The sequence below is a fragment of the Physeter macrocephalus genome, chromosome 20 (assembly GCF_002837175.3).
Source record: "Physeter macrocephalus isolate SW-GA chromosome 20, ASM283717v5, whole genome shotgun sequence".
In the NCBI taxonomy this organism is placed as follows: Eukaryota; Metazoa; Chordata; class Mammalia; order Artiodactyla; family Physeteridae; genus Physeter; species Physeter macrocephalus.
In genome coordinates this window covers 39,684,826-39,693,444 of record NC_041233.1, presented here as the reverse complement: position 1 = coordinate 39,693,444, position 8,619 = coordinate 39,684,826, and positions in this window count along the sequence as shown.

Here is an 8,619-nt window from a genome sequence, read left to right as displayed (position 1 = left end):
TTCCCTGGTGGTGCAGTGGATAAGACTCCTTGCTCCCAATGCAGGGGGCCTGGTTCAATCCCTGGTCAGGGAACTAGATCCCACATGCATGCCGCAACTAAGAGTTCACATGCCACAACCAAGGAGCTCTTGAGCTGCAACTAAGGAGCCCACCTGCCACAACTAAGACCCAGCACAGCCAAATAAATAAATAAATATTTTTAAAAATTAAAAAATAAAATAAAATGTACATCTCAGTGATTTTTAGTTAATTTACTGAGTACAACCATCACCACCACCCAGTTTTAGAACATTTCTTTCACCCCCAAAAGTTCCTTTGTGCTTATTGACAGTTCATCTCCACTTGCACTCCACAGCCTAGGCAACCACTGATCTGCTTTATTTGGTCTTTATAAATTTACCTTTGTTGGAAATTTCATATGAATGGAATCATGCAATATGTAGGTCTTTTGCATATGGCTTTTTTCACTTCACATAATGTTTTTGACGTTTAGCCATTTTGTAGCATGTGTCAGTAGTTTGTTCCTTTTTATTGCCTAATTATATTCCATTGTATGACTCTACCACACTTAATTTATCTATTCACTAGTTGATAGACATTTGAACTGTGTCCATTTTTTTGGCCATTATGAATAATGCTTTTATGTACACGTCTTTTTGGACATATGTTTTATTTCTCCTGGGTAGATTCCTAAGTATGAAATTGCTGGGTCATATGGTAAAGTTTATGCTTTTGTTAAGAAACTGCCAATATATTTTTCCAAGTGGCTGTACCATTTTACGTTCCCACCAGCACTGTATAAGAGTTCCAGTTTGCCCCCACCATCTCCAACACCTGTCTTTCTAATAAGACTTTTTAAAAAATTGTGGTTAAAAAAAACACATAAAACTTATCATCTTAACTATTTCTAAGAGTACAGTTCAGTAGTGTTAAGTATATTCACATCATTGTGCTCTATACTCATTAAACCAGGTGTCCCCAACCTGGTCCGCGGCCTGTTAGGAACTGGGCGAACAGCAGGAGGTGAGTGGCGGGAAAGGGAGCAAACCTTCATCTGCCGCGCTCCCCATCTCTCGCATTACAGCCTGAACCATCCCCCGTCCTCTGCCACCGTCTGTGGAAAAATTGTCTTCCACAAAACCAGTCCCTGGTGCCAAAAAGGTTGGGGACCGCTGCGTTAAACAACAACTCCCCATTCCCCCCGCCTCTTAGGCTCCCTATCCCCTGGAAACCACTATTCTACTTTCTGTTTCTGTGAAATTGATACCTCATATAAGTGGAATCACGTAGTGTTTCTTTTTGTGACTGGCTTATTTCACTTAGCATAATGTCCTCAAGATTCTTCCATGTGTCAGGATTTCCTTCTTTTTTAAGGTTGAAGGCATGGATTTTTTTTTTTTTTTTTTGCCGTACGCGGGCCTCTCACTGTTGTGGCCTCTCCCGTTGCGGAGCACAGGCTCCATACGCGCAGGCTCAGCGGCCATGGCTCACGGGCCCAGCCGCTCCGCGGCATGCGGCATCTTCCCGGACCGGGGCACGAACCCGTGTCCCCTGCATCGGCAGGCGGACTCTCAACCACTGCGCCACCAGGGAAGCCCGGATTTTTTTTTTAACATCTTTATTGGAGTATAATTGCTTTAAAATGGTGTGTTAGTTTCTGCTTTATAACAAACTGAACCAGCTATACACATACATATATCCCCATATCTCCTCCCTCTCACATCTCCCTCCCACCCTCCCTATCCCACCCCTCTAGGTGGTCGCAAGGCACTGAGCTGATCTCCCTGTGCTATGCGGCTGCTTCCCACTAGCTAGCTATTTTACATTTGGCAGTCTATATATGTCCAGAAGGCATGGATTTTTAAAGGCTAAGGAGTGCTACATTTATCAACCTTAGGGTTAAGCAAAGTCTCTCTTGCAGTCCTAGGTGCAGGGGAGGGAAGGAAAAAGAGAAGGAAAGAGGAAGGAAGATAGGAGAAGTATATTGTGGAGGAAAGTTTCTGAAAAGGAGAAAGAAGTACAGAAAGGAATTAGGAACACACACTTTATCCCGTTTTGCCCAGGGTGAGCCCAACCACCAAACTCCCCTTGGCAGTCAGAAGTAATCGCCTTCCTCCCTTTCACAAGGCAGAAGTATATATATATATATATATATATATATATATATATATATATATATACACACACATATATACATATATATACATACACATATATATACATATATATATATATATATATATATATATATAGTCTTCTTGGACAGACTGATTTTTGGAGTCCTTGCAGCTTTAAATTGATTATGCAGTTGGCTCTGCATTTACTGCCCATAATTAGATCCTGCTAGGCTTTGCAGAAAAGCACATCCAGCCATGATTCATGGCACTTGGGAATGAGTTTGTTTGTTGAAAGGCTGTATCATGTAGACTTGTTCAACAACTTTTAAAGCATTAACATGCTTAATATTGTTTAAACTGGGGAGCAAAATTACTAACATCCCTCTTTCTCAGTAAATTGTCATATACTGTCCTGGATTACTTAGAGAATTTACAGAGCGGGGTAGTCATTTATTGCCTCTAAATAATAGTCTTTACTATTACATGGTAATATCAAATGGAAAATGTGCAACTGTTGTAAAATAGAGCAAAAATTCTCAGAGCAATGAAGCATGGGGGTGGAGTTGAAAGCCTCCATCCAGAATATTTATATCATAGCCTAATATGACAAGTCATATCAAAGAATGAAGGAACTAAGTTTCTGAAAATACTTGTGGAGAAGCAAGAGATTTCCTGGCATAGGAGAAAATTGTTAAATGGAATTGAGAAAAAAAAAAAGAGAGAGATCTGAGAAGGAAGAACCCTGCAAAAGAATAGAACATATCTAATCAGGGAATAAAATTCTCTCTACATATAGCTTTCTGTTCTAGGACTATCACTGCCTTAATCTTTTTTTTTTAATATTTATTTATTTACTTACTTACTTGGCTGCACCAGCTCTTAGTTGCGGCACCCGGGATCTTTTTAGTTGCAGCATGTGGGATCTAGTTCCCTGACCAGAGATCGAACCAGGGTCCCCTGCATTGGGAGTGCGGAGTCTCAGCCGCTGGACCACCAGGGAAGTCCCTGATGTAATCTTTTTTACATTAAAAGTTTGAACCGAGTTGATTAGTGACATTTTCTTACAGAGATATTTTTTTCATTTTAGAGAAGAAAACATGAGGGGAGACTGCTGTATTGTCATTGTTGCTTCTTTAAAAAAATTTTATACAAACGAATTCATGTATATTTATATAATTTATCAAAACATTTTCTAAATGAGGGCCAAGTCAGTGATTTTCAAGTACTAGAAACCATTCTTCTAACAAACTCTAAAGTAGAATCCAAACAATAACAGCTAACATTTTTCTGAAAAGCGTCATGATCCCCTCACCGTGCTAAGCGCATCACATGCATTACCTCATTTCATCATATGAGGTAGGTGTTATTTTTTTTTTTTTTTTTTTTTTGTGGTACGCGGGCCTCTCACGGTTGTGGCCTCTCCCGATGCGGAGCACAGGCTCCGGAGGCGCAGGCTCAGCGGCCATGGCTCACGGGCCCAGCCGCTCTGCGGCATGTGGGATCTTCCCGGACCGGGGCACGAACCCGCGTCCCCTGCATCAGCAGGCGGACTCTCAACCACTGCGCCACCAGGGAAGCCCGAGGTAGGTGTTATTAAACCAACTTTTATATGAGGAAACTTACCCAAGTCCACTCAAGACAGTTTAGAAAAACAGATATATACTGAACTGCTCCAATTACTTTTGGGGGTGAGAGGCACCAGGCCTAGAGCCTCAACCACTCATCTGCCCTCACCCCCTTCTTGTCCTACCTTCCACAATCCCAGTCCAAACTTCTGGGACTTCAGTGAAACACCACTCTGCCTCAGACTGGACTGTCAGAAGCTTGTCTGCTGGGCACTGTGCTAAAGAATGAGGTGACTCAGTTGCTCTGTTTAAGAAGAGTTCTAGCTACCCAGATGTGGTTAATTTTATGTGTCCACTTGACTGGGCTAATCGAGGCCCAGATAGCTGGGTGTGTGTGTGGCAGTGACCACTAGACTGAGTAAAGAAGATCCACCCTCCCCAATGTGGGCGGGTGTCATCCAATCCATTGAGGGCCCAAATAGAACGAAAAGGCTGAGGAAGGGCAAATTCTCTCCCTCTCTTCTTGAGCTTGGATATCCATTTTCTCCTGCCCTTGCACATAGGAGGACAGAGAAGCCCCGGGTTTGGGGGCCTTGAGACTCCAGGACTTACACCAGCATCCCCCTCTTTTCCTCCTCTTTCTCAGGCCTTTGGCCTCAGACTGGAAGTTACATCATAGGCTTCCCTAGTTTTCAGACCTTTGGACTTGGACTGAATGTCACCACTGGCTTTCCTGGTTCTCCAGCTTGCAGGCGCCATATCATGGCATATTTCAGCCTCTGTAATCATGTAAGCCAATCCTCATAATAATCTCCTCCTACATATCTATGTACTGTATACCCTATTGGTTCTGTTTCTCTGGAGAGTCCTACCTAATACACCAGGGCTGCTCAAAACTTTATTAAAATAGATTATGACTGGAACCACAGAAGGCGTTTCCTTCTCATACCTCATCAAACAAACAGAAACCAAAAAATGTTCAAACATTCTGCTTGCTGTTCAGTGCTCGAAATTGGTTTTAATTAACCGTTTAAAAAATAGGCTACAAAATAGACAGAAACACTTTTTTTTTTTAACATCTTTATTGGGTATAACTGTTTTACAATAGTGTGTTAGTTTCTCCTTTACAACAAAGTGAATCAGTTATACATATACATATGTTCCCATATCTCTTCCCTCTTGCGTCTCCCTCCCTCCCACCCTCCCTATCCCACCCCTCTCATGGTCACAAAGCACAGAGGTGATCTCCCTGTGCTATGTGGCAGCTTCCCACTAGCTATCTAATTTACATTTGGTATTGCATATATGTCCCTGCCACTCTCTCACTTTGTCACAGCTTCCCCTTCCCCCTCCCCATGTCCTCCAGTCCATGCTCTAGTAGGTCTGTGTTTTATTCCCGTCCTACCACTAATCTTTTCATGACATTTTTTTTCTTAGATTCCATATATATGTGTTAGCATACGGTATTTGTTTTTCTCCTTCTGACCTGACTTACTTCACTCTGTATGACAGACTCCAGGTCTATCCACCTCATTACAAATAACTCAGTTGACAGAAACACTTTTGAAGGAAATGTAGGTCCTAGAGGGTACACATAACAGAAAACACCCTTAAAGGAAGTACCTCCTGAAAAGTTTATGGTTGGCTGCACAACCTTTGAGGCTGTCTGCTCTGTGCCCTTCTTAAACCATGGTTCTGGCCTAGTTTCAAGCAGAAGCTACCTCAACACTGGGTTCTAACCCTATGGAGATTTACTTGGGGACAAGGAAATTCATGCTTCAAACACGGGCCCCAGCCTGGGAATGGTCCCCTTGAATCTTCTGGCCTGTAGCTGGACAGAGTTAGGTGGGGAGGGGGTAAGGTTAGAATCTGTGAGCCAACAAGCCAGACAGCTATTCTGGAAATACTTTAAAAGGAAGAATGCTTGAACTACATGTGTGCCAAACACCTGTTCTGAGCCGTCCCAACTCTCCTGACTGGGTTTTGCCTCCTGGTGATTCTGGTTTTACAGTTATGGGACAATAGAATCAAAGGGGAAAAGGCCCTCCTATATCTGAAGACCATGGTGGGCTATATGCCCAGAACTGTCCCAGGACAAATGACAGCTCTCATCAGCCCCAAAAAGCACCAACAGGTCAAAAAAACTGCGAGCATTTGAGTGGGGAGGCCCTCTACGAAGGCTTTTGACAGCACAGCCACAAAGAGGCACAAAGAGAAAACCAAAAGGAGCTCTTATATTTGCAAAGACAAACATGTTTATATAGAGAACAGGTGGAAGAGAAGCAAAACTGGCTATCAGCGACTGTTCCCAGCAGTACCTGAGAAACAGGTGACTTCTGTTCCAGAGAGAGCAGAGCTGGTGGTGGTATTCCTAGCAGGGCGGCCTCTCTGCTCGCCTCACTCAGCCAGGGCCAAGTTCAGCGACTACAGACTCCGGAGTCCTGACACATGCCCTGCTCCATCATGCCACACTCACTAGGAATGCCTGGATCTTTTCATCAAACCCTTCCTTTTCACTCAACTCTGAAAATTTCTGGCCAGATCAGTGTGTCAGTTTCTCCAGGGTCTTCATAAACTGCCCACATGGTTGCTTTGAGTTTGTCAAAGACTCAGCACACTCCACCTGGTCCCAAGAAGCTCTTCAGTCACCTCTTTTACTTGGTCAGCAAACCTCTCCAGAGACTTCTCCAAATGTCTTAATTCCTTAATTCAACTTCTTGCCCTGGACCATTCTTTTTCCCGATTAACATCATCCAGCAACCATTCTGTATTCCAAGTGCTGAGAATGGCTGCTCCAGATCCTTAAATATGAGTTTCTGAAAGAAGCGCAATCCCTCTCATAAAGTCTGTATCATTTGAGTTGGGTTTGTCAGGTGCAGGGTGGGAGGTCGTTCTATGCAGAGAGAATGCATTGTGCAAAGACACGTGACATTAATTAACTATAATGTGTGAGCTAAAGACGGAAAGGAGGCATTTAGGGACAAATTGGGATGGGTATTTTGCAGTAAGCTGAGGCATTGGACTTCCATGATACAAACCAATAGAGGTTTTTAAGCAATGGAGTGATTTGTCTACTGCGTCTTTTAGCAGTATGTAGGATAACCTGGAAGAGGGAGAAATTAATGCCAGTGTCCTGGCCTTTTAAATGAAATTGCCCTGATTGTAGCGTCTGCGTAAGTGTGTGTTTTTGTTATCTACGGAGTGATGATGGACTGTCCTATCAGGACTGTCCACTTAATGACCCTGGAGGTTTTTTCTGGGCTTCCTGGTAATGAGCTACCTGCAGCTAGTGCTTCCCCGTAGTGGGAGCAGCTGAGCATGGCCTCACTTCCTACATGATACTATCCAAATGCTATCAGCTTGGGAATGCAACTCCCCAAAGCAGCTGATGCCCAAGCTCAGACTATTTCTCCCCTATTTACAAGGACGCTCTCATGCTTGCCCTATAAAAAGGAAGAGCAATGTTTGGGGGTAGGGCCCTACTTTCTGGAGCACAAAGATGGTGCATCAAGCTAGCCCCAATACACCTCTCTACAGGATGATATGACCTTGCTGGTGTGTTTCAGAAACCTCTTTGCCCCACAGTACTTCAAACTTCCCACAGCTGATTTGACCGTGGGTGGCCAACTAACCCAAGTCAATCTATATATACTTTGCTCACTAGCTGAAAATGTATAGCCTGGAGTAAAAAGATGAGTTTTGTCAATGGAATTCTTCCTTTTAGGGAGATAAATAGGGAGTACCAAAAGGCTTGGCCATTTAGCAGCAGGAGCAGTTGCTTGAAGAGTGTCAAGAAGTGGACTAAGGGTGGTGGGAGCTCATGCCTTGTACAAGAGAAGTTAAGGGGGAGCTGGAAAAAGGAGGGCAGGCCAGCGTGCAGAGAGAAGCAAGACCTCAGGGAAAGGAAAGTAAGAGAGTAGCCAGGCTCCAGACCAGTTTTAGTTTTTATGTTTATTTGGGTGGGAGGGCGGGGAGGGGGAATGACAGGCTTCTAAATTAAGTTTCAGATTCCATTAATTATTTCTACCATTCTTTCACGATCCTATTTCCCTAGACATTTTCTTTTAAGTTACATGAATGGATTTTTGCTCCTTGCTCTTTGTAAGCCTTTAGAATGCTATGGTAGCTATTGTTTTGGACTTCCTGAAAAGCTTTCCTCCAACCCTCACCTGGTAACACATTCTGATTCCTGGCCACAGGGGAGGAAGGTGCACATGTCCAGTAGACTTTTGGACATAAAAGGCTGAAACTGGAGTGACAGTTTGGTTGGAAAGACAGATTTTAAAGGCATCATCACATAGATAAAAACAAATAAGGAAATAATTGTTATACAGCACTTTCAGCATATTAGGTACTGTGTTTGGCACATTACATTAATATCAGTTAATTCTTACAATAACATATCTAGAGATTATGATCGCTTTGGACATGAGGAAACTGAGGCTTAGAGAGTTTAAGTAGCTACACGGTCACACAGTGGTAGGGGTCAGAGTTGGGATTCCATTCCAGGATAGGGGGTCAATCTACAAAGCCCAAGCTCCTCCAGCCATTCTGGGTGGCCTCCCAGGACATGGGAGGACACGAAGTCTACTTTCTAGGAAGATAGTGATGGTGAGAGATCAGGGATTGGAACTCCAGGGCACTCTAACTCTTGAGAAGAGGAGCTGGTAACAGAAAAGGGTAAGTCAGAGAAGTAGAAGAGCCAACCACCTGGTGCTCCGGAGGCGGTGAGCATTTTGAAAAGCGAAAGGGCAGCCAGCAATCAAATGGGTCAAAAACATCACAGAGGAAAAGGAGTGAATTGGATTCGGGAATTAGAAGCTCAAGCTCAACTTTGGTGAAAACCGAATTCTGCTGCTGAAAGCAGAAGGCAAGTTTTAATTTGCACACAAGTTCATAAGAATTGGGGGAGTGAGGAGTGCGAGTAGACTATGTG